At 36.6% G+C, this 27,732-nt stretch overlaps 1 protein-coding gene across 1 annotated transcript in view; it reads right to left on the bottom strand.

The window, feature by feature from the left end:
* Positions 1 to 27,732, bottom strand: part of PRKN (parkin RBR E3 ubiquitin protein ligase) — a 541,751-nt gene that overhangs the window by 233,844 nt on the left and 280,175 nt on the right. The gene's annotated exons all lie outside the window — the stretch shown is intronic.

Here is a 27,732-nt window from a genome sequence, read left to right as displayed (position 1 = left end):
ACAGGCAAGCAAAACCCTTCTGTGGGCATATTGCATATATTCTTTTGTGCTATACCAAGTAGCTTGGTTTCATTACTTGTTGCACATATTTTAAGCATATACAATCTACAACTTCCTAGAGGTTTTGAGATTTTTTCATATCCTTGAATATCTAAAATCACATTTTCCTATTTCAAATATACGTTTGAAAAAAATAATAATATGAATATCTAATATTTTCTTGAAACAGATTATCTCCAAAGGTCAAATTTAAAAATGAAAGAAGTAAAAAAAAAAAAAGGAAAAATAAATAGAAGAATTTATTCAGCAATCCTGTGATATCCTTGCTTTAACCTGTAAACACCTAATACAACAGCAATGTGAAAACCTTACCTTGTGAAAATTTGCAAATTCTGCCGTCTTTGCTGCTAGTCTCACCAACTCTGAATCTAACCCACATTGTGTGACAAATGGCAATTTTTCTTTTGTTTAGTAAAAAACAGAACCCACGGCCTATCACCAAGCAGGGTGAATGGATATCATATGGATAATATTCAAATATTTGTCTGTATAGAGTTTTTCCTATTTTTTGTTTGTTTGTTTGTTTTTAGGATTATAGATCTTCTCTTTGAGAGCATTTTATACCATCTTTCTGACATGGTGACTGCCCACTTGCATGGCAAAATTACATATTGTTCACCTTATGCACATATCTACTCAGCTATTTACTTAATGTTTTACCCACTTGGATATATCAGAGGAAAAATATACTGCATTTTAAAAGCTATAGAAAGGATGAGGAACAGCATAAACATAAATCTATTATCATTGCAGTTTTAAGACAGTCGTCATGTGTTCCCTTTGAAGCTTTACCACATAAATTAAATGAAACTCATAACCTGATGGAAGGCCATTAAGAAAAAACAGTGCTAGCTGAGGTTCATGGCTCACATTCCAAGAAACATTGCATTTTATTTCAATCAATTTTAACTTATAATCTTGGCTGCAAAACAGTAGAACTAACTGGCAGAATAGGGACAATTTATGATATTTTAGGGAAGTATCATGCTCTGATTTGAAAATGCACAAAGGTTCATTGGACTCTGTTTTACATATAATTAATGTGACTTCCAGATTGGACTTTTTAATTTTATAATCATCTCACCAAATGACTCCTTATTTTGTGCTAAAGCTTTTAATATCAGTAATCTGCTCTGAAGCCACAAGCCAGCTCACACTGATATAGGAAAAAATTGCTTAATCAAAGGTTTCATGTGATGATAAATTGGCATGGCATTTGTTCTTCTGCCCTTTTAATTCAAAAAAAAAAAAAAGAAAAAAAAAAAGAGATCTTGTCCAGTGAGGTCTTCCAGATCTCTCCTTGTTTTTTGGATATTGTTAGGCAATTATTATAAGTAGGCAATATAGAAAGCACGAGACAACAATAACAAAAATATCAGACATTTTAAGACTAAAAGGATATGGCTGGATAGCCATAAAATTTAGTCATTACCCTACCGATAGTAAAGTCATGAAATATTATCACCTATCATGATTTGAAAAGTTTTGTAAAGGTATCAGGACTTTCCCTTCAAGCCGGACTGTATATTTGGCAGTGGAGAAGGATAGTGTGAAGTGCGGACAAGGGAGAAGTACACCTAATCTCAGTGCTCTTTTCATGACTGCTTTCTGTATAGATCTTCCTATGGCTGCTGCTTCTGTCCAGGAGATGGGTTAAGGGGGCAGCTGGGGCCACTGTCAAGGTGGAGAAACCTGGATAGAGCAGTAAGATGAGTGGGGAAAGAGGGTTGCCCAAAAGCTAGAAGAGGCAAGGAGGATTGCAGGACTTATGCTCCCATAGTCAAAGCAATTTCCTACCTCCCTGTGTACTTCAGAAATGATAGAGTAACTCTCTCTCTCTTGCACAGATTTTATGCTGTTATAACTCTAAGGCAATACCATTGGCCTGACATCGACTGTAAAGGGAGGAAGAATCAGAATCAATATTGCAAATGGTAAATTGCATATAAATCCAAGATTTGAAGGACATGTATAACTGCAATGCGTGCAGAATACACGGTCTGCGCAGGGCCTGTGAAGCTGCACTGCATGGGAAATCATTTAACTCTAAGAAGAAAAGAGAAGGGAAGGTGAGGTTAAAGAAAAATATAGCCACCATGAATCAAGGAAGCATCTTGATAGTTCATCCTATTATTTTCTGTCATCAGAGATCTATCTACAGAACAGTATCACAGTATACTGGCTATGTTTTTTACTCATACCATATTCTTCATCTTCAACTACTAATTAAAACTTACAAGGAAAAAAAAAATACCCCGAAACTGTGCTTTTAAAGAGGGAAGAGATCAGTAGGTACATCTCCTAAAAGCAATATAAAAGTCTGCTTTTACAATAGTTTAATGTACCAGGGATTTTTAATTTTCTAAAATGCAATATATCTTTAAATGACCACAAATACAACTCATTCATTGCAAAACTTCCCTGAGAATTGTCTCTGTGAACCCTTATGAATTTCTTCATTGCTGCCAAATATTAATTGAAACAATTAACTGTAAAAAACACGTGGGTGCAAAATATTAGTACCACATAATCCTTTCTAGTTAAGAGGTCCTTACTGGATTATTGCAGAAAAGCTCTGGAGTTCTAATTACCTATGGAAGTCCCACAAGGTTGCTGCAGAACATGGTAATTAGGCAGTTGTAATATAAGGTGTTAGCAGGGGATTGAGGATTTGTGCTAAGAAGCATGGTGTTTTCATGGCTGTTTGCTGTGCAGAATACCAGAATTTAATGGAATTTGGTGGAAATCTCCAATGACAAATGTGAGCATTTAGTTAAGAGGTGGGGAAAGTATCTTAATGTGGATACAGAACATAGTATGGAGAGACTGGATATACCACACTTCAATATGTAATGATGCAAACAAAAGTAATGCACATATTAAGATTTTTTTTTAATCTTGTATTTTTAAAAAAATGTATTTCTCAACTATTTCATGCCAAAATATTTTCAGTTTTGAACTAGAAGGTCCATCTGAGCCATTGGTATATCACTGTTAAAAAAACATTAGGTCCTTTTCTGTTGTTAACTGCACACAATAAACTGATGAAGCCAATGTTGTGGCCCAAAGTTTTTGACTTACTTGGTCCAAATTACAAGGTATTCAGTTAAGAAGCAACTTTAAGCAAAAAATCAGGACAAGGTCCAAGCTTGTATCTCTGGATTGGCCGGAAGACACCTGAGCAATTCTGTTGCAATATCACATGCAATAGAAGGAATTTGGTATTACTACTTTTTAATTATAACTCAAAGTGGTCATGGAATAGAGAGGCTGTTATTTAATTACACTAAGATAATGGAAAATTTTGGTTTATCTCAAAATGAATCAAGTAGCGCTAGTTGCAAATTTACACCAATGAGGGGAAAGAAAAAAGAAGAAAGAAAAAAACCCCACAGTCCCTAGTGTTTCTCTTCTATATGGCTGAGGCCTTCTAAGTACGATTTTGTAATGGTTAAGCCATTCACGTACATCAGTGAGATGGAAGATGTGGGGGGAGGAAGATGGGAAGAAGAGGAGGACTTGATACCATGTTCTAGTCTTTTTTCCTTCTCCAGACATTTAGAATTCTGTTAAGTGAATATACAGTGACTCCAATGTAAATTACTAGATGAGCTATAAGCGAGTAGGGAATCCATCTCTAAATGTCTTCTTCACATGTTCCATGTCCATTATGGTTGACATTCAATCCAAGACTACTCTGCGATATAGGAAAAGGGTTATATGTATATGCAAGCCTTCCATGGGCCTCTCTGTATAAAGGTAAAATTCACCTTACATCTCTAAGCACACAGCAAGGTCAGATTTCCTTCATTATTAGAATAGCAATAATCCCAATTAATCTTCCTTACCTTCTTCTATCAGTAAAATGCATCTCTCAGCTTTGTATGTCTAAGTATATGCTAAGTTTGCGGAATTCTGAAGAATAGGGAATGCTCAAAATGATTGACTTTAAAAAGCACGTACATAATTTCTATGCACATTTATAATATCTATAACTATTATTATACCTATGCAAATAATCACTGAAATGCATAAAAATCATAAGCTTCTTTATATACATTCATAAAAAAATTAAAAGAAAACATAAAATAATGCTCTAGTTGATAAATTTTTCCCCAAAATTTTCCAGCTCCTTTTTATAATCACTGCAAATATTTATTGTTATTCTGATTCTGAATACATGACCTTTCACGTGTCAGCTGGCTTGTCCCTGTATATCTTTTGATTTGTGACAAGAAGACAACAGTCACTATTTGCATGAGTTCATGAGGGTGACTCATCTCTGGGGAAGTTGAAACCTGTCTCTTAAGATCCTAGCCCAATTAAAGCAAGTTTGTTTTGCCGTTTTTAACTCAACATTAATTAAGAGCTTGTTAACTTCTGCAGGTCCAGAAGCCAGAATGAATATGGGTTGCTATAGAAGTAAAACCTGCCAGGATATGAAAATCTATGTGTGTCTATGTTTATTCAATGGAATGAGCAGAGAAGGAAGGAAGGGAGGGAGGAAGGGAGGGAGGAAGGGAGGAAGGAAGGAAGGAAGGAAGGAAGGAAGGAAGGAAGGAAGGAAGGAAGGAAGGAAGGAAGGAAGGGAGGGAGGGAGGGAAGGAGGGAGGGAGGGAGGACCTGCAAATAATTCTTCCCAAACTTTAAAACAAGAAGTTATGAAAGAACAGACAAAGCTGCCGGGATGCCAAAGAAACTCAAAATATTATCTGTCCAGTTTTGATAGAAAAAAAAATATGCTAAAGGACAAAATAAGGAAAAGGGGACAACAGAAAAAAGAGGTCAGTAGGAAAAACGAATTACATCATCAAAACAGGCACCGTCCAGAAAGCATGTTTGTCTCTTTTAACACATGAAGAGACAGCAAGAGTTGTTGTTTACTGTTGTTTACTAAAAAATAACCCTTCACTGGCCCACTGGCCAAACTCTCAATAAAATCTTTTCTCCTTTCAGTGAAATGAATATTCTCACTTTTAATGGTCAGAAAAATAATGATGCATTAATTGAAAATCACTCAGTGCAGAAGTTTCTCATTGTTTTCAGCTATCCATCTGTCAAAGGGAATGGTAGTTCAGCATACCTCACTGCTTACCAAAGGACACTGAGCAGTTTTGCTTATAGACTTACTGCAGTATATGAGGTATAAACTGATTTTCTTATTATTTAGATGTGTCCAAAGCTTGCACATCCTGATACTAAAATGACTTAACTGGCTAGTCATTTTAACAAGTAACACATTTACACCTTGGGGAAATATCTTTTCATGGTGTACACTGGAAGTGCTAATTGACTTTTATTCCCTAATAATTGTTGAAACTAATAAGTCTGGAAAAGCTGGTGATATCAAAGAAGTGTAAATTAGATATTAAGACATTTTTCTGCCTGTCAAGCCTATATGTGAATAACTTAAAAAGTCAATATTTAAACTTCTGTCCTCTGGACTGTATTAGTGAATTCGTCAATAAGTCAATCATAAGTGTCATAATGCAGGATGTCTAGAATCTAATAGCATCACATATGTAATTACTACTACAGTAAGTCATTGGGAAGGTAATGCAATTGCCTTTCCCTGCATCAGCAGAACAGCAGGATGGAAGGAAAAAAAAAAAAAAAAAAGGTCTCCTGCAGCTAAGACATTTGGGACACATTTGACATTATGCTTCAGGAGTCAGGTATTTTTTTAAGTGATCTTACTGTGTGTATCTGACTTTCTCTCACTTTCCTGCAACATTCATCCATCCTTTTATTTTTATTATTTTTTTAGCACATTGGCTGATTTGACAGAGGGGTAGAAATTAAAATTATAAGAAGTCCTAGAAACTGGCTAGAGGAAAGGGACTTTTGAGTGTTGAAGGGAAAGGTGGCTGCAAGAGCTCAGTCTGTTACAAGGCAAAGAATCCTTACAGAAGAAAGGCCTTCATATGTCACAGTTACGAGCAACATTTCAAACAGTGCTTGTTTCTTCTTATATACCACAGCCAATCAACCACAAAACACAAATCCGTAAGAAACCACCCTTTGTGTGTTCTTGCAGTTCAGAGAAATAACCACAACACCAAGCCTGACTACTTTCCCATGCTGCTACAAGAATATAGCCCATCTTCAAAAGCTCTTGCCTTTCTTGTAACGCAACCAGCTGCAGGAAAAGTTCACATATATATGGGATGAGAGCATTTCCATAAAGCTGTCGTGCTTACTATCTGTTCCTTCACAAAAGCAACACAGATTCAAAATGGGTTCCTTAAACCCCATATTGAAAATAAAAATTTCTCAGGTGAAGTGAAAAGGTGGATGGGATGAAAGTGATGAAGGGAGCATGAAGGGACATAAGGAAGAGAAAAATGAAATTTGGGAAAGAGAAGAAAGGTAAGAGAAGAGAGAAAGCAAAGAACAGAAATTAAAATAAAAGGAAGGAAGAAAAATGCACAGACGGCAGCATCGGTGCCAAGTAACTTTGTAAGGGGCTTCATGCACCCACTAGGCCACTGGAAATGGCTCAAGGAATATATGACTATGAACCATACTCTTATAAAAAGAGACAGCTTGACCAAATTAAACTGGGCTGCGTTTCATTCACTCCATAGGTTCTGACTCATTCAAAGGACATTAGCAACAGCAAAGCTGAGACTGCCAACTGCTTCCCTATTCAGTGTTTATAATTGGAGCGGAGGAGGGAGCTGGTAAAAGCAGGGAAGAGACATAACAAGGCCAAAGAATAGAGTGGAAGGTAAAGCTGGCCAATGGAGTTAAAAAGAGGGGATGCAAAGCAAATTAGGTACCTCATGCTGCCAAAGTAATAAAACAGTGAGAGTCTAGAAAAGAACAGAGAAAAGAGAATTGATGGAGTCCAATCAGGAACAGAGGGGAAATGGCCTAGTAAGAATAAAAGCAGTGGCAGATGGAAGAAAGGAAGATGGGAGTAGGGGGCAGAAATCAAAGAAACAGAGTAAAAATAAGGAGGGTTAAATGAGGTGAAAAATAGTGGAAAGACAGCAATACTGCACAGAGAACCAGTGAAGCAGCCAAGTAAGCTTTGCCAGGGCCATCAGGAGATCTTAGCTGACTAAAGGTGAGAAGTTAAAACAGAAAGGAGAGGGTGGGTGAGATATAATGAGGGGAGTAATGACCTGCTAAATCTAAAGAATTGAAATAATACAGATTTCATACAACACCTAGGTCTTTCAGTGAACCTGAGAGGAAACTCTGCAACTGAGCAAACTTAGCAGGCAGAGGAGGGAAGAGAGATGGTGAGACCAAAGATGTTTAGGACCATCGTACACTGGCATGAAATGTAGGATGGCCTGGTACCTCACAACCTCCAGACATCTATTGATAAACATATATCATTATAATTTGGAATAAGGAATATTCCAAATTCTCAATATGGAAACCTGAGCTTTAGTACCAAATATTCACTTAGAAACTCTGAATATAAAGTCATACTTAAGAAGTCTAACACACTATAAGTTCTGTAGAGTGTGATGCAGTAAATTTTCAGTGGAAAAATAAAGTAGCAAATTAACAGAAGTAAGTTTACTATCAATTTAAGCTCTGAACAACCTATAGGACTGATCCCACATGTAAAAATAAGTTTTAAAGTGATTGCAGAAGAAACCTGAAACACAGTTGAATAATGGTTTGTTAATGACCTATATTGTTTGCATAACCCCCACGGGTCCATAAAGACAAAAGAAAATTTTCAGGAATCACTACTAACAGGCCTTTTCTTAATCAGTATGCCTTTCCCATCACAGAACTCTTTCAAGACTACGTATCTCACTGACACTTCCATGTATTGTTAATATTCTTTCTCCTAGTAAGTTCATTGTTCAGAAGGGCTCTGTTTCATAACTAAGTCAGACATCCAAGTTTCTACCATAGATTTGTCCTAAATAAAGCCAAGCTTCAGATTCACTGTACTAAGTGTCCCTGTTTTGTCAGGGACTGTGCTGCATCATACAACAGAATCTGTTTTATCTGTCCATTATTTTCACCTAGAACTGGCATCTGAGGTAACAAATTTCCTATCACCAGAAATTTCATATACATTATCAGTAACGTAACTGATTGCTTTTTCAGAGAACACTCAGCTCTTAGAGTGAAGAAACAGATAGATGCTTTGCTGACCACTTCAGAGAGCAACAAAGAAATGCGGATTCTAATAGAGCTGTTGTGTCCCGTTTCACTTCAAATATCTATGATCTCTTTTTTCCTTCAGCAGGGTTTCCAAGATGCTAACTAACCAGATTGAGTTTAATAGCCATATAGATTCCCACTAGCCAGCAAAAACAGATAATAACTTTGCACCAACTTTTTTTCCTGTGCTTATATTTATCTCAAACGTAACTTTCACAGTTCCCAACAGTACTGCAGTTCTACTTCAGTTTTTCACCTATGTTCAGTGACTCATCCCGAATATTCTTAAGTCTTGCAACACCATCCATTGTTTGACTCATTTCCTTATGCATATTTTAGGATCCCACTCACTGAATCTTCTGCCTTTTTTTTTTTTTCTTTCCTAGAGTCTTCTCGGATTCTTTTCTTTTAAAATTTTGGTTTTATTTAAAACTTTCCTATAATTGTCCTTTCCACATATTGTGTGGATTCAAGACTATCAAATAAGGACTAATAAAACCCTACTAAGCTAGACTGGTGAATAAATCCTTGCTTTAAGTAAGCTAGATACATAGAGGTGAAGGAGTGATGAGATGTATTGATCACATTAAGATAACAATTCCCTAAGATCAAATATTATTTATTCTATAACTGTAGGTTTTAGACAGGGAAAAGACATCATTAAGAAAAGATCAGACAAAAAAGAAAGAGCAAATGGCCAAGAAATCCAGGAGAAAAGGTGAAGAAACAGAATAATCAAGGTGTGTAAATGGGTAGGCAAGGAGTAAATCCGAGGTAAAGAGATTGAAAAGGAGGAAGATGGAGGAAACAGCCATTCAGCAAAAAGAAGAGACAGACTCAGCAAAACTAAAATTTTCTGAAAGACCTCTCCACTTCTTCAGAGCAGACTTAGTGGCTCACACAGCTTTGTAGTTTCCCCCCCACCAAAGGACAGAAGAAGGCAAAAAGGAAAACATCACTCATTCTGCAGCTTCCCTTGAGCAAGAGAGGGTCATCTCCACACTGACTCTGTGAAGTCTGAAAGAGTGAGAGACTCCCATATTTATGTGTTCTCCCTGCAGGCATTGTCTCTTTTGACCTTTTTGATAGCAAATCCAAGGGAAAATGTTTGAAAGATTTTAGTCTTTTTTTTTTTTTTTTAATGAGATGATAAGCAAACAAACAAAACCAGCAAGGGAAAGAAAAAAAGAGTTAAATTTCCACAGTACAGGAAAAAATACATGAATAAAATTTCAAGAAATATAAATGCAAAAATTTCTGCAGTAATAACCCCCTTGCATAGTTATAATGCTCTATGTTTATGCAGTTATGTTAATGTTCACAGTATATTAAGGGACAGTGGTTCAGTTCTCTCAACATGACATAAAGAATCATATCCAAATAACTTTATGTATATAGGGTGGCACTGAAATACCTAAAAAGAAAATCTGACTCCAGTAAATGAAGTAGCCAAAGGATACTTCATGATAGTTTTTGGCATTTCTTAACTGCTAACCCAAAAGCTATACCAATCTACATATAAACTATACCAATCTATATATCTATGTGTATGCATACATGTATTACAATTCCATATGTATGTACATACTAGAAACTTACACATAAAAATATTTGTGTTTATATAAAATGCAAAACATGAGTTTGTGAAGGACAGAATAAATGGCAGCAAGAGCATGAGGGAGCTATGCAAGTCATCCTAACTGAGCAATATGAAGCCATAAAAACAGGTAACCCATCCTGTATTCTATATATATTTGACAAATATATTCCTATAAAAGTGTTAAAAAGAGAGTTTTACAAATTTTATTAGGATTATTTTTTATATCCATCTGCTTGTAAAGGCAGATTCCCTTAGCACTAAGATTTCAACTATAGAGGCCCTGAGGGAGAGGAATAGTATAATCTTTTTAAAACCTCTCAAATTATGCAAAGCAGATTTTCAACATATAAAAAGTGTCATAATCTTAAAGTCTTCTATGAGCTAAAGTACGTGCCGATAGAAATCAAGGGATCTTCCCTGCCCAACATTATAAACTTTCCTTTTTTATTTCTTAGGTTTGCTAGTTACCTCCAGTGTGCACAACTCCAGCACAGAATTGTGCCCAGCCTAACTCTTCAACAAATTTAACTTTTAGCAGTGTTGATTCTGAGAAAATACAACCATGAAAAAGACTAAATGTTTCTCTTGCAGGCTGTACTATAAAACCATGCACTCTGATGTTCCTTGGAAGTCTGGAATTTTAAAGGTGTTCCAATTAAGTCATGTTAGGACAAGGACAGGAAAGCTGTTTTAACTACCTAAAACTGCATTTTCCTACATAACAGCTTAAAAATGATCACACGAATACTCACACATAAGGCATCAAACAGTGCGACATACAAATAACAGACTTTTTCAGTAGCTTTGCATTTGTTATTTTGCATACAGGCTACCAACATGTGTTATGGGTAACTGACTCTAAGTTAGAGTTTTAGTTTTCATGCGTAGAAATGGAAAAAATATTTGACAGTAAACTTTTTCACTTCGTCCAAGAAAAGAGTTAACACTACTAAAGAAGACAAGTTTATGAGCAGTGATTGTTTCAAGCAGCCTGGAAGATCTTATTACGTTGAGTTCTCCAAGGGAAGAGAGAAACTATTTAAAGCCTAATAAACAGTGCAATACATTTACATTGAAAAGTTACTTTTCTCTAGTCACTTAGAAGGAAAAGAGAGGGGCTTTTAAACTACAGTAAAAACTTAACGTGACATAACTTAGGAGACTCCAGAAAGTGCTCAAGAAGTGCTGTCTTTCAAGAATACATCTTTAAACATGAATAACTAAAGTAATAATTTATTCTTAAGAGCAATTACTTTGGTTGCAATCATATATTGCTGTGCTAACAACTATATTATTATATATATGCATTGAATATATAGCAGGGTAACTAGGTTAGAATGACAGTGGAAATCTATTTGCTAATGGATTGAAAAATTCGGGGAAGTTGGATTGATACAAACTGACCTTAAATCTAAAGAACTGTCACAGCAAAATTTAGCTGATATAGTTAAATGATAAAGTTTAATACGGTCTTAAGATGCACTTGTGCATTTGAATTGCATTAACTTTTTAAAATATTTTTTATTGTGGTAATGTTAAGTGATATAAAGCGAAACATAGATATTTATACACAGGCACACACATATATATGAAGCTGGTTAGCTAGGGATCAGAAATATCAATCTAGAGTAACCTGCGTCTGTTCAGTTCATATTTATAAATCCTCATAGCATCAGCTGAACCACGAACACTCTTTGCAGGTGCAAATCATTACATATTGCTTGGATTTGACCGAGTTTATGGATGTCAGCCTATGTCTACATGCTGCCAGTTCAGCAGTTTGTAAGTGGGTGGATGAAGCAAGCCAAGATTTCAGCGTTATCTCTTCCAGATATTTCTGGTGCATTAGTACACACTATCTGGCTGCAAACAATAACATACTGTCATATCGTTAGTATTATGCCTTAATTTCAGATGTAAAACTGCCTCTCAAAATAGAGCAAAGAGTGAGTTAAAAAAGAGTGCCGTAATACAAGCACTGTGAGAAACTGGAAAAGACAGAGGACCATTATTTTCAGCCTCCTTGCATATATCACAATATATGGCCCAGAGTACATTTAATGCTTTCAGCCTTCTCAGCATAAATTGTCACCCATTCAGAGCAAATGCATTCAGAGCAAACAGGCATAAACAGGTGCATACAGTTGTACACTTCTGAATTCTAAGGATTGGAATTTCATTTCATTTTGTCTTCACTATTGGTGTAAATTCAAATGTTCCAATAGTATCAAAAATGAGATGTGTACCAGACTTGCAGTTTTAACAGTTCTAATTTATAGAAGAAATATTTGTTTTGGTTTCTATTTATGTGCCTAAGAACTCTCCAAATACATATAGACTCAGTGGAAAAAAAGCTTTCATATTCTGTAGTACAGTACTCTGTTACTCCTTATAATTTGGGGGTTCAGTAAAATCTAGCACTTTTCGTCATCTGAGATGATAGTTTTCGATTCCAATTTTATTACCACAATTAGAGTGGTAACCATCCTTGGGTAAATAGCTTGGTCATACATCATTCCCGATTCCTGATTTCCTTACGTTCCTTATGTTGGATATAATACCACTTCAATTACCCAACTTTCTTGTCTACACAAACTGGCTATCAACAGCTTTTAGCTGCTCTATTCTAGGTTTGATGTTAAGTTTGGACCTTGCTACTTGGCCCAAATCACAATGTGTTGATTTGCTTCAGTACATAGTTATAGAGCATGAGACCTATCAACTGTGTCATAAATTCTTTTAGTTCTATAAATGCTCTGAATGCCTACTATTATGCAAACAGAATTAAAATAACATAGATGTAATGGGAGCCATATTTTCTTTTTTCTTTTTTTTTTAAAATACATTAGCAACCTGGACTTTATATGTCCAAAATTTAAAGTGCAAATCTATTACAGAATACTGCTTAACAGTGACTTAGAATTAAAAGCTGTGGAACTGAGGGGAAAAACACTTTCATGAGCCGCATGCAGTTCATGAAATACACTATTATGCTTTCTGTGCATCTGGATAGTCATATAATGTACGAGGAGTTGAAATTACTTTTGAATACTAGAAACAATGTGTTTTTCAAGTTAGAATACATTTCAAAATGTGATAGAAAAATGCAGGAAAAATGGGGTTATTTAGAAATAATAAAGCAGTTCAGTGAATCAGTCCATCTTGATGAAATTGATGCTACCTAGCAATAAGGTTGATGAAATTGATGCTACCTAGCAATAAGGTTGATGCATGAAAATTTCTCATCCAGAAAAAATTGCAATTGCGTATGTAAATCTAAGCATCCGAATAATAACCAGCTGGGTTAAACATGTGCTGTTGATTATGCATGTTCCTAAACACTTCTAGATTGGCACTACAAATTAGCAATATTCCTTTTATTGGTGAAAGAGTGAATCTAACCAGCAGCATGTGCAGAATTCTCTGAAAAGGGGGAGACAAAGGCGTGAACTACATATTACTTGCAATAAGGACAAGGGGATGAATGGTGGAGGAGTCCTATATTACCCATAGATGAAGTAGAAAAATGGGGACAGGATGAAATATGAGATTTTTATCAGCATTTCTTCCACTTACTGTGGAAGTCATCCCACTGAGCACGAGGTACAAATTTAGGTCCTTGGCGTCATCTATAGTTCTGCTATAGATGCTATAGGCATCTGCTATAGGCATGCTATAGTTCTGTCCTCAACTTTTGGATGCCGCTTCTGTGAAGGGAAGATGACCACAGATATGTTGATCACAAATTTGGATGAAGTCAGGAGGAGATAAGGGTGCTATGGATACTTTTCTGGACAAGCTCATTAGAAAATTTTCTTGAACACTATTATCCATTTGCTTTGGTAATGAAAATAGTCTAAATGCTAATGATATTTTGCACTTTTAGGGAATAAACCTTAATTGATGAGAAAATACAGTGTCAAGAAATTGATTCTCAACATAATCGTTCTTGATTAGAATTATTATTATGAAAATCTTACTTTTTATTAAATAGAGTAAACATACGATTTTTATATGCTTAGATTTTGTAGCATATTCTCCTTAAAATTTTTTAGAGTTTCTAACAAAAAAAAAAATCAAAACCCTAATTTCTCAAGAGGATGTCTGTAGCACTTCTTTTAAATACATAACAAACACAAAGTCACACCAAGGAAATTCAGCATAGCTTACATGATAAGTCTACGAAAAATAATCTATAAATTCTTGAGTAGAGGAAATGGCCCAGAATGAAAAAAGTGTAAGTTGGCAGTAGGAAGAACATAGAATCATAGAATCATAGAATGCTTAGGGTTGGTAGGGACCTCTAGAGATCATCTAGTCCAACCCCCCTGCATACGCAGGGTCACCTAGAGCACGTGGCACAGGACTGCGTCCAAGCGGGTTTTGAAGATCTCCAGAGAAGGAGACTCCACAACCTCTCTGGGCAGCCTGGTCCATATACTATTAGAATAAATAACTTCCTATGGACTGACAGGTACACTGTGAAAAATCACTATTTTAATCCTGATCTATGTATCAGATATTCACGTATCTCACTAGTAACTGATTATGGCCAAAGTGTGCAATTCCTTATTCACGCTGTTAAAACAGAACTCCATCCTGTCCAGTGCAAAGACACGATGAAGTTCCTAACCTTAACTACCCCCAACAGCTGCTGAATAAAGTCAGTGTGATTCACCACCTGCCTCCAAACTCCCTATTCAGACTATGTGCCAGGTACAAATGTGGCTGCTTGAGCTTCACAGCTTGCCCTGCCGTTGAGGAAGGAGGAGAGCTAATTTAAAGCACAGTAATGTCTGAAGCCTTTATACACATAGCAGAGAATTGTTTGGCAAAGTAGATGAAACACTCCAGTTGCTAATAACATATTTTTACATATAGGAAATTATTAACCAGTACTAAATAGTCTCTGGAGAGGGCAGGATTTTCTCCACCAAAATGCACAGTGAGGCTTTACGTCCTTTTCTTTTTCTTTTTTTTTTTTTTGTCTTTTTAACTCTGACATTCTTAAGCAGAACAGATCTGTAGGAAAAGCCATAAAATTCACACTACTTACCCAAGAGGCTGGAATGACTTCCTTCACAAATAAATAATTAGGCAGATTTACAAAATGCACATTATTTTCCCAAGTGACTGGAACGGCTCCAAGCGATTAAATACATAATTAGGTAGTTTTTCTAAAATGCTTATTATTTACCTGAGAGTCTCATTGCAAACTCTCTGGTAAATAGTGTCTCCCTGCTAGCAGTTATTACCAAAAACGCCTCCATAATTTCCAGCCCTCCTCCAGCAGTGTTATAAACAGAGGATATTACTTGGGGCAATGGATCATGAAAAACAAAATCTCACTGTGCCAGCCAACCTATTTTACTGACAAGCTGAACTTCTTTTGTACCTGGCATTGCACTGTTCCATATTACAAACACAGCAGAAAGTGACCAAAAGGACTTTTCAACTTTGTGGAACTTTAGTTTGTGTTTTAGCTGCCCAAAAATCCCACTGAAGGCCATGGTTATGCATGTTTATATGCATGCATGGGTATGCATGTGTATACAAGGGAAAAAAGAGAAAAATCTCCACACACTATTAATGGTTTTCCTACCCATTTGGGATAATGAAGAAAATGCCATGTATTAGTCACAAAGCAAGTAAGAGAGTCCCACATTCCATTTGACATTTTCTCTTTCTCCCAAAATCTCTTTTGGACAAGTTATCAGGATATACGAAGTTCTATTTCTAATTTTCTCCAATCACCTTTCTCTTGCAGACACAGAGTCACAATACGGGGTATGCAACACTGGGTGCAAATATTCCTGCTCACTATTCAATGGTTGGTGCCTGAGCTGAAGACAGAGGGACAGAAAAATATAAGGTCAGACAACAGACCTAACAACCGGTTCACCTACGCACCTATATGACCTATGCAAGGACAATACTAAATGCCCTTTCCCTAGTGATTACAAACAATAAAACTGACCCTCACGAATAACCCCTTCGCATTACTCCAACTCCAGAGTCAATTTTCCTAACTCTTTTATCTGCCCAGTGTCCTCATGGCTTTGTGGTCCTTACAGAAGAGAACAAGAATGACTGGAATCTCAATTAGAAAAAAAAAGAGAGCAGGAGGAGAAGGCAAGGTGAGAGAGAAAAAGAAAAAAAATACAAAAGGAGAAATAAAGAGCAAGAGAAAAAAGAGGGAAAAGAATCAGAAGGTAAAATAATATTTGTGGATCAGCAAATAAGGCAATAAAGATGGGCAGACAATAGTAATGATGAAGAAAATAGATTAGAAGGAGTAAAATAATTTGTGAAAAAACTGTGAAAAGAAATAATGTAGAATCATGATAGGCTTATTCTTGAATAGAAAGCCAAAGTACAGGGAGTACAGGAAAAGTGCTTCCAAAGACACTGGAAAAAAAATGGTTTTCCAGTAGACTTTTACTTTACATACCTTTTCCTTTGCATTTCCCTGTAAGATTTTTCTCTGAATCCAACTTTCTCAGTTAAGTTACTTGCATTTACATGCAAATATAGAATAAATTCACAGTCACAGCCTGCATAGGGTAAGAATTCATTGTATATTCTAATCTGATATTAATACAATGTTTGCCCTGGATATTTTGGTCATTTAAATAAAAGTCTTAAGAGTACAAGCATGTGTAAAATACTGCTAAATGTCCCATGTGCAATGTGAGCCACAAGTCTGAAGGTGGAGTAGCTGAGATGTGCACCAAAGGACTACAACTGCACACTTTGTCAGATCATTGCTTTTTATAGCAGGCACCTCATTTTTTTATGAGGTTTAAAAAAATATATCTAGGTCAAAGGGAAAGAGAGAACAGAACAGGTACTGACAGGCCAATAGTGGGTGATTCAGGAGCGCACCAACACACGACTAAAAGTCCTCATTTTCTAATATAACTTCTCCTATAACACTGATCTATAATGCAAATAACAATAAATAAATAAATAAATAAATAGAAGGCATGCTGTTGTTTTTGTTTTACGATGCATTCTGTTGTTTTAGGTTTAAGCATGCTGAAGGGATGTAATGTACAACAAGGGATGTAATGTACAACAGTTCCTGTATTACGCAATGCTATGAATGTTGCTGTTACTGCTTACTATTTGCTGTTAGAACTTATCCATTAGCATTTGCAAGAATAAGCAAAGAATGCAAAGGTATTGATAGTAAACATTTTGAAAACTGCTAATATAAATTATATTCAAATTGCAAGTGAAGTGAGCAAGGATCTGGGAATTTTTGCTTACTGTGGGCACTTCAAGGATGGCAAAGAGAATATTCTACACCATTTTCAAGCCACTTACGATATAAGCAAGGTAAAACTTCCACTGCTATTCTCAATAAACTATATCTATTCTGTCTTTTATCCCTGACCTTGGCAATTAATCACATTGCATCAGATGCTGGAAAAACTCCTTTTAAGAGGATATCCCTGAATCTTTCCTTCAGTACTATCCACTCACATTCTGAAAACTGCAGAATTTTAGTGTTCTTTCTTACACATATTTAAAGAACAAAACATATAATACTACAGTAAATATACTGATACTAAATTGTCCTGGCAAATGCTGTTGTTCTTTTACTTTCATTGTACTAATGAGGCTATGTTTTCTTCAAAACTGAAAAACAAAACATAAACATTTCTAAAACAGCCCAAATTTATCAAGGTATCTAAGTAAAGTGGCTAGCTGTAAGCCTCTGAATCATGCCATACTAAGACCTTATTAAAACTCGCCAGGTGCTTAAATGCATATGATTTTTTCATCTTAAGGAATCTAAAGTTAGTCACAATTAAAGCTACTCAGTTCTAAACATAATATGCCAGCTTGTACGAACAAGAGCTTGATAGTTTGGTATCATTTATTGTAACAGGTTGTGACCTCACAATCTAAAAAGAATGGGAACAGCATCAGTTTCCATGGTCTTCTTCCAACCAAGCACTGTGACCAGTGCCACTGCTGTATCTAACCACTGTGTGTAAGAGAAGGTCCAAACCACCAAGCAACAAGCACACGACAAATTGCAAGCAGATGGATTATAATGGCAGTATCCTGGGACCAATTCTTGAAAATGGCCTGTGGCACCGAGTTCTAAGGAAAAATACTGAAGTGCCACAGTAAATGCCTATTTTATCCTATCATTTTGCACACTGACATGATGGAATGTGCAGATGTTCAGATTTTGTAAACCCTTTTTTTTTTTTCAGTTGGTATGAGAGGTCTTGATAAAAGCGCTGCAGATTGTATCCCAGCTGCATTTCCTCTGAGCAAGTGATACCATGTGTTCCACCTCAGAGCACCCCACTTCTGATTCTACAAAGTGCTTCCGTTATAAGGATAAAGTTTGATTTTCAGGCTTAAGGGTTCCTTTTCTATTTTCTTAAGGCAAGAAGGACACAAGGCTTCCATCTGACACTAGATGACATGATGGCTTTTGCAATATGAACATAGATCCCCCAAGGATCAGAATGAGAGCATTAAGTTATTGCACACAGATCACAGTTTTGGGATCAGCTATAATTCATTGCATTTAAACCAGATATGGAATTAAAATCTCTTTCATAAATTATACACCTTGTTCCCTTTCTTTCCAATTTAAATATACTTCGGGGGAGACAGAATTTATGGAGATGCAGTTTGAACCACAATACTTTTCATAACCCTCACTTGCACCTACATTGTGCAATCATTTGGCACATCTGTTACTTTGAGAACAAATCTGATTTAAGAGTTTTAATAAAAACGTACATCAATAAATTATAACAGATTGGTGATTAGTAGTATTATTTATATGCAATATTTTTGCACCCCTTATATTGCGGATGTCTGCTTCACAGGGATTAATTATTTTCATAATTTTGTCTAAGTAGTAATATAGAAAATGTCAAAAAGAAAATTAGATTTTCACTTTCCAGACACAGAAATTTAATTAAAGCCAACTTCTTGTTGAAGGGGAATGTCCTTAGCTGGTTCTGTCATATGGCAACAGCTCTACATGCTGCCGTGTGGGAGACCAAAGCTCAGAAAGTAACTCAGGGAATATTAATCACGAGGCTTCAGAGACTAAACACATGCTGAATGTGCCACAGTTGGTCCCAGAAGCTTTTCTGTGGAGTACATAAGGAAGCAAAGAGCCCTGGATTCGCATAAAGGTTGCTCCTTTCACAGCCCACCTCAGAGGCGGCGCTCTACCAAAAAAAGACACTCTGTACAGATACAGATTGATCCTTTAAGAAATCCAAGCATTCAAGGTCAGCTTCTCCTCATTCCATACAAAAAGTGTAAATTAAACTCCTCAAGCATTTTTGAGTCATAAAAATTAGCATCATTTATAGTTCAGTGGACATTTTTAGGACAAACAGCCAGCTGTCTCTAGTCTGTGGAACAGAGTCCAAACATAAAACATCCAGCTACCATGGTTAACAGATCATTTCCCAGCCAAATCAAAAATATGAGAGTTGGAGGCATTATTTCCTCATTTCACCCGCCCTCCATCTTTAGATCTCTTTTCCTTGAGTTCCTTGAACTTTCCAACTCTTCTCAAAGCAGAGCCTCTTTTGCTTCTCCTTCACTTCCCTCCCTCCATGAATCCTCTTTTCCCTATCTCATATGCATTGCTCCTTCCTTCTATTTATCTCCACTATTCCTGACTTTCATGCAGAATATTTCTGTGAACACTAACTGATCATGAGCTAGAATGGACAGCCAAGATAGGCCATAAAGGCCTTCTAAGTACCAAAAAATGACAACTGCTGGTTCAAACTGAATTTGGATCAGCTACGAATGGATAAAAAAATTCTCTTATCCAGAAGCTGATCCTGGTATACCACTCCTTCTCCCTTGTTTTTCTTAAAAAATGCATCTTTCTGGAGACTTTCAGGAGATACAGTCTGAGTAACTATACTTGTGGTGATCCCCAACTGTATTTGATAAGATGAGTTAGAAAATAGCCTGAATTAGAAACATATTACAGCAGCTGAGCGTAGAAGTGATGACTAAAAAGATGAGATTACCTCGTGATTTTATTGTTCATGTAGATGATTTTGTTAGTTGGATAAAAGCTGGAAAGTGACTTGCTAAATATAAATTGATTATAAGATACACCACCAAGGGCAGACCTACTTTCAATTGAATTAAAGTCTTTTCTTTGTAAAGATAAAATCACAGTTTTCATGGACTCCAGTAGGAAAAAAAAAAAGATCACCTCCACTTCAGTTGTGCACAAAAATGATGAAAGATGCATTGCATGCCCCCCACCCTCCTTAGCACTGATTCTATGCTGTCTGTTTTATTTTGAAACTGCACATATTTTATTTATAGTACAAGAAGTCCATTTGCAAAGTCCATTTTTAGTTGCTTTCACAGACAATTAATTACTACAAAAGATTTTCTTGTTATCTCTTGTCCTTTGCTATTACTTACCAGAGTGAACCAACATGCACTGCCATCTCCATGCAATTAATAAATGAAATATATTGCAACAGATGAACTAGTAAGAGATATGGGAGAAAACAATCTGTGTAAGATATCCATGCTGAATTTAATTATGACAGCTCAGATTTTTGCACGGAACACATGGTATAATTTCACTGTAATTGCTCTCAGAGAAGATTTCAATGCCTGCCTCAAACATATCATGGAATCAAGGTCCACTTGTCCTAAAGATTTGAGACTGTTTAGATATGAAGTTGACAATCTACTGCTATGGGAATAGAGCAAGGACTTGAGGGGACAAACTTCAGACATCCTCACTTGAATTTCAGCCAACATTGGAAATGGAAATGAAGGAGCTGTTGTTCTGACTTCCAACCATGCCCTTTGAGTTAGAGTCATGTGTTGTGCTAGTAAAGGAACACAAAAAAAGTGCTGTTGGTTCATGTTTATTTTATGCCCACACTGAGAGGAGAATGCAGATGACCATTAAAGATTCTTCAGGAAAGCATTCCAAAGCATTCCTGACAGTAAAAATCTGGCCACATGCTTTTTGATCATCTCCTTGATATCAACAACTAGCTGGAATCGCCTTGTAATGTGTTGAATGTGACTTAATTAAAAAGCAAGTAGCTCTATTCTCTGATAAACATCCAAAAAATTTCCAAAATAGAGCGCAGAAGTGAATGATCTTTTGCCAACAAGACTCTCGTGTTGCGTGTTGCAGAGATTTATGGTACTTGTTGAGTGTACCTCTAGTATTAAAGAAAAATTATTTCTCATCTTGGCATACTGACCAAGAATCTGTGAAGAGATACGAGAAGGGAGATTGGGGGAATCCGATTTAAAAACAGAGACGTGAAAAGAAGCAATATTTTCATGGGAAAATCCCTGTAAGGAAACTCACTACATCTGGATTCCAATATTCAGTCAATGACCTATTGTGTAACCTCTAAGTGATTTGTCTTCTCTGTTTTCCTGTGTTTTGCCTACTCAAACTGTAAGCCCACAGGAAAAAATATTGTCTCTTATTAAGAGTATATATAACATCTAAGTCAGCACAGTATGTTCAAGCTACCATAATGTGAATAATAAAATAACTGTAATGGTACGAACATGAACAGGAAGAAAGCAAACCTCTGAGGAAAACTGCAATGCACTAATTTCAGGAATTCCTCTTACATGAGATATAATTGGCAGCATACAATTTTCATGCAGGACTTCTTTACTCCTATGAAAAGCTCCAAATTATTTTATGTCGTTGCTTTTAACAAATTTAGCATAACATAAAAGGAACAGGAAATTTTGAGAAAATACTGACTTTTTTTGGGTAATCTTTTCTATCTTATCCAATTTCTGCTCATCTTCGTGCCTTGTTTAAGACAAGTTAACTTCAGTCATTGTGCCTATGTGGCAGCATCTTCATCATCTGTGATAAAGAAGGTTCTCTTTTTCCAGGGAACTATTTTAAGAAATCAGTGTCTGCGACTTGCTTGAACTGAAAGGAGTAGGGGAAGTCCTCCGGATAAGTCTCCACAATTAGCAGATACTGAAATTCTCACCTCACCTACTTAAGATGTTGTTTACAGAAAGAATAAATACTTAACCTGCCCATACTACATGGGTAAGATGGGAAGATATGGTTGTAATTAATGAGAAGGTTGAAGGTGACTTTTTTTTTTTTTTTCCCCATAAGGAAACTACCTAAGGTTCACCATTCAACAAACCAATGCATGTGTGTACTAATATAATCTGCCAGTTATGGAGAACTTCCTGGGAATGACAGGGAAAAAAGGCTTGCTCCTCTCTAACACTCTCTGCAATTGCAGCCCTTGCATTACCACAGCAGAAGGAGGAACCAACTTCCCCTCGTGGACAAGGAAAAGAGGGAACTGAGCAGGCATGCAACTCTCCCTTACACTGGATAGCAGGGTTCAGCCAGATCCATAACAAATTAACGACAGAAAGATTAATGGAAAGAGAAAAATAAAAGTCAGCTATTGCTAAAAGCCTTTCCAAAAATTCTCAGACATACCTTTAAAGATACAAATAGGTAGTAGGGGTGCATCTCTGCATTTCCCCTGTCACTGACAATGCTGGAAAAAGGAAAATACAACTAGAACTGTCACCACAAATATGATGAACACTATAATTGCTTGTTTATTAATTCCTCAAAGTGGGGAAAAAAAAATCCTCTCCTCAGAAGTACAAAATACACAAAAGCACAGAAACAAAAAAGCATTCCTCTAGCCTCCTACATCTGCCTCTGTAAGCTCATGTATTTCATACAAACAAAAAATTACAAAAAGTGGATAGGTGTCAGGAATTAAACAATACCCTCTAAACATTAAATTTAAGGAGCATTTTGAAGAACTTCCAGAAGCTGCACCAGGACCTGCTTTCATTCTCATCTATTTTATCCTTTAATGATTCACAATGATTTTCAGATTTCCTAAATTACTTTAATTTTTTAAAACAGCATTATTGGAGATAATGGATTTTGGAAACTATTGATAAATTGAGGCTTCAGAACCAGATAAATCTTATTTCTTGTGACAACAGTTTCACTCTTCCATGTTAGGCCCCATAACCTATGGCTGCTTCCTCATTATTGTTTTGAGAGGGCTCCGTTCATAGATCACTGATCTGCAGTTTAAAATTCCTTGCACAAACATGCCTTCCTCAACTAATAGAGATTTTGTCTCTTCTGAAGAACAGAAAGGACTTCAACACATTATTTTTAGTGATCAAATCAAATACAGTTCTTCTCCATCCTTTTACCTGAAAACTTTGCTTAGGCTATCAATCTATTTTCCCTGTTTTCTTTTTGAGCACTATGCTTTTTAAAGATGATTCAGAGATTCACCAATACATCGACAACATCCATAGGAAAAAAAAAGTTTGTCATATTATACAAATAGAATCTAAAGAGGATAACACAAATCTAATTCCTTCCTTAAGGAATTAAGAACATTCCTTCTTAATCACTACCCAGCAGCTCTTTCAATGGAACACAGGGCTTAAAGAAATTTATTACAGTTAAATTTGAATATTTTTTATTAGCAATTCTATACACAAACTGGTGGTATTTTCACTTATGTGTGTAAGACTGGATTACGTCCAGATACAACAGTGTTTTACAGTCATCAGGAGAACCGCACCCTTAAAAAATATGGATTTTATCCAGATTTTTTAAAAAATACATCACACATGCGATTACTCTCATGAAATAAACTGATGTTTGCAAAGTGATGTTTGCAAAGTGTAAAACCTTGCATTTCCTTGGCCTCACCAACTTTTCCTCTGCCAAAGATCAGTGGAAGTTATTGCACTCTGGGAACCAAGTCTTACAATGCTGAAATGGTGATAAGAACAGTATGTGTTTAAGTGGGATAATACACTGCATATTTGTATACAATTCCTGCTTTGAGGTAATGCTGTGAGATTCTTGTGCCCCGCACAGTAACTAAACAACCATAAATGATCTTTCATGCATATGCAAATCTGTCCCTCTAAGCACCTTATTAATTATTTCAAAGATACTTGGAGGTCACCACTCATGGAAATTTCTATGCATGAAGCCTCATTAATACAAGACACCATACAGAGAAATGGGATAGATTTTTTGTTGCCATTTAACAAGGGCAGAGAGAGTATAATCTGTAACATTTACTTTTTTTTTTTTTTAATGACCAATAATATACAACCAGCTCCTATTTCTAAGTCTTTTCTGTGAGCTGCTATAGTGGGTTTCAATCATGGGGCTGCCACATTATTCTGAATAGCTAATCCTATCAACATACCAGAGTTCCCATGCCCAGAGCTGCAGTCCTCATCGCTGGCTGTTCTCAGCTGGAATGGTGCTGCCTGGCACTAGATTAGCAGCTAGGCATTAAGGAATTAATTTTGTTCTTCCAGAAATCACTGCAATGACACATTTTGTGTTGGAACAAAGTGAAGCTATGTCATTTTCAAGGTGATATATCATCATCAGCTGAGAGAGCCTTTTTTTCCAATCACTTATTCTGCTTAATTACGTTGAATAAAAGAAATCAAAGCAAAGAAAAAATATAACCACAAAAAATAGTTGAAGGCAATGACAAAAATTCTGGCATATATCAGACAAGGAGGTAAGATATTAAACATATTTGAGAAACACTATTTATCTGAAATCCCTAGATCCAGCTCAAGTTACCATAAACGTGTGATAACACTGATCTTGTCTGTCACAGTGACCCTCTGCTGTAGCAGCTGCTGTTTATTCTTATTCTATTCTGTGTGTGGCGTTTTCACCTCTAGATTGATCCAATAAAAGATATAAAAATCCTGCTATGTCAGTATATTCCCTTGATAAAAAATGGGAACAGGGAGTCAAATGTTAATGGAAACTGCAGGCTGTGTTCATTATTTTATTGCTATTTTTCAAAAACACTAGGATGAACATAACTAACTGGAAGTGCAAACAACTTAAATAGGCTTAATTACAAGACCAAACCCTTCTATACAGTTCTAGGGCAATGTGTGCCTTATGCCTTAGAGAAAATGGAGCAGATTTTAAGTAGAGCCATTCTTATTTGAAAACAGAAAAGTGAAATCATTTTTTTCAAAGGATGAACCCACAACATGAGTATATTCTGTTCATAACACAATAAATACGAGTTCAGTATTGCTTTCTTTGTGACATCTAAAAACATGTGCATTAACACAGATTATGGTGTTCACCGTCTGTGCCACCTAGTCACTTATTACAGCATAAACCTCCTTACAGTAATCATGATCCTGTTTCATACCCTTTTTAGAAACAGACTAGGATCAAAATCTTACCTTTCAATAAAGCTCAAATCTAGATTTTTTTTTTTTTTTGCTTCAAGTCAAGTTCTATTAGAAATAACAAGCATTAGGCTAACATTGCCACAGTAACACAAAAAGTAATTTCTGGCATGTCCCATGGTATTCCTTCCTGTCAAGAGGAAATAATTTTAGGCTTCTGAAGTAATTAGAGAAAGCAGTGTCAAACTGCTGTCTCTTCTTCAGATGTAAATACCAACTATAAATTACTGTTGCAAAAATGCAGATTGCAAACTGCGGCTTGCAAAAATGTAATCTAACAGCATTCAGTAGGAGTGCCACGATGAGTAGAAAAGGAAATCATATGATACTATTCTGAATGTTTCTTAACTGAATTGGTTGTTGAGGAAAGCTGCTGCTGGAACCATAGTCACTAGGGAGGCTAAATCCTTTACAGATGAACGTCAGGAAGGAAGGGGTTGGCAACTCAGGCTTTCCTCTTTTACTCCACAGGTGTGCTGTGATTCAGCTTCATGACTTTCTTAAAGGGCAAAAATAATTTACTCATCAGTTCTCAACTGGACTATAACCTAATTTTAGAAGCATCCAAATTTCTTGCCTAACGGAAAGTCAGGCTCAGGTAACTGCAGAGAGGAAGCACTGAAGTCATAACAACAGTGCTCAGACTCTTCAGCCTGCAGTGTACTCTGAAGGATGAAGCTAAGAAATGCTTTTATTGATACAGACCTGATAACACAATGTGGAAAACTTACGGTGGTAGCAATCAATTTTATGTTTGGACAGAATATTATTTAAAATTGCTACCTGCTCAGAGACGGTGACTGAGCACCTCTCCAGCATGAAGCACGTCGGCACAGCGCGATGTCAACTCTCCTTAGAAAGCACCAGACGGGTGCTGAGCAAGCAGCTGGGCACAGGCACCGCTGTGCAGAGATACGAGCACAGGTCCTGACGCGGCGCATGCCTGCTCAGTCCTCTTGGCTTATCAGACGTGTCAAAGAGCTTGGCCAACACGCTGCACTGACATAACCGCCCTCCTTGCTCCTCAGCCTCCGCTCATCCATCTCTAGCACGAGCATCTCTGCGCTGTGTGGAGGCATTTTGAATCACACACTCTAACAGCACAGGGTAACGGCCTCGGCAGGAATATTTCAAGGAAACATGCTTACTAATGGTAGACCAGAGAGCATATATATTGTAATCACATTATTATTGTTATATTTTACACTATTTTGAAAGCAATTTTTCATTTGGGGAGTTTTAAAACTAGCAATATTTCAGAGTTTCTGTGTTTATTGTTTCAAGCTATTTTAATATATAAAGTAGAAAATAGCTTTGCCAAGACTAGACTGGAAGCAACAGCTGCCTTTACACTGCCACAGCTGGACTCAGTCTACTCAAATAGCGGAAATATAGTAATCCTTTCTTTGTGCATCCCTTATGGTTTCCTTTTCTTAGGCCAAACCTGTGCCTTCCTCACCTGTGAATGTCTTGAATCACACCCCTAAGCATTTCAACCCTACTGCTCTATTCTCGTAGTGTTCAATGTATAGGAGACAAAAAGACTGGCAATAGGGGTAAGAATTCCTGTGTATTTGTTAGTCTTCTGTGTAAGAAAAAGGATGCACAAAACTTTTTAATTGAAGAATCGGAGTGGCAAGATATATTGAAAATTCCCAGTCTAATTTTTGTTCAGTGTGACTAACAATACGTTTACAGGTAAAAGAGGCAGAAGGATCATTAGTTTTAAACAGCAGGTCTGAACTAGAGGAAGTGCTGTGACACTAGTCGTGCGTGCGAGGAGGCCCACAGGAGAGGAGAAGGATGAGGTGCCTGCTGTACTGCTGAGATAACTGATTAAGCTGAGGAACTAAAGGGAGAACAGAGAAGAGAATTGATAAATTGAATGAAAAAAAGAGAAAAGAAGGGATTCATCTCCAGTGGCACAAAAAGACAGCCGATTAATTTGTCTGGGAGCAGGAAATGGATTAGCTTTTGGAAAAGCAGGCAGGGAGGTAGAAAGTACAGATTGACAACACATTGCTACAGTAATGGTCAAGAAAGAGCACTGGTAGAAAGCACCTGCTAGGTTCCTGATGACAGTTCTTCTTATTCAGCATAAAAAAGTATTTTGCATAGCATGACAGCATGTACAAATGCAGTAGCAGAAAAAGCTGCTGGAGGCAGGGAGTAAAATTAGACTCAGTAAGTGAACAGCGCACAAACAGTGCTTCCAATGAAACATGGATTGAAGACCACTGCCAGGCTGCTCCTGAAGCAATTAAAAGTAAATAATATGAACTTTTCTTATACTTTTGTCATCCTTAAAGTATGTACTAATTTCAAGTAAATGTCACTCTCCTAAGAAACATTAACATTTTTTCTCCCAACTATTTACACGAAACATTTGTCATTTACACAAGCAAACAAGGCAAGCCCATCTTTTACGTATCTTCTAGTGGTAGGGGAAGTACTGCTACACAGGACTTGGCACAAACAAGTATATGTACACAGGTACAGATTTAGCAACAACAACAAAAAATCTAATGTGTTGCTCTGCAGCAATTTTTTCTTACCTCAAGCTTTTTTTCCTACTCAGGTAAAAAGACAACCTACTGTCCTCTACATGGTGATCTACACTTCATTCAACACAGTGACAAGTAGTAGTA

This window comes from Tinamus guttatus, unplaced genomic scaffold (genome assembly GCF_059628265.1).
Source record: "Tinamus guttatus ecotype Peru unplaced genomic scaffold, ASM5962826v1 Tinamus_guttatus_pri_ptg000473l, whole genome shotgun sequence".
In the NCBI taxonomy this organism is placed as follows: domain Eukaryota; kingdom Metazoa; phylum Chordata; class Aves; order Tinamiformes; family Tinamidae; genus Tinamus; species Tinamus guttatus.
Note: the sequence above shows the minus strand (reverse complement) of the source record. Positions and strands in the feature narration are given on the sequence as shown.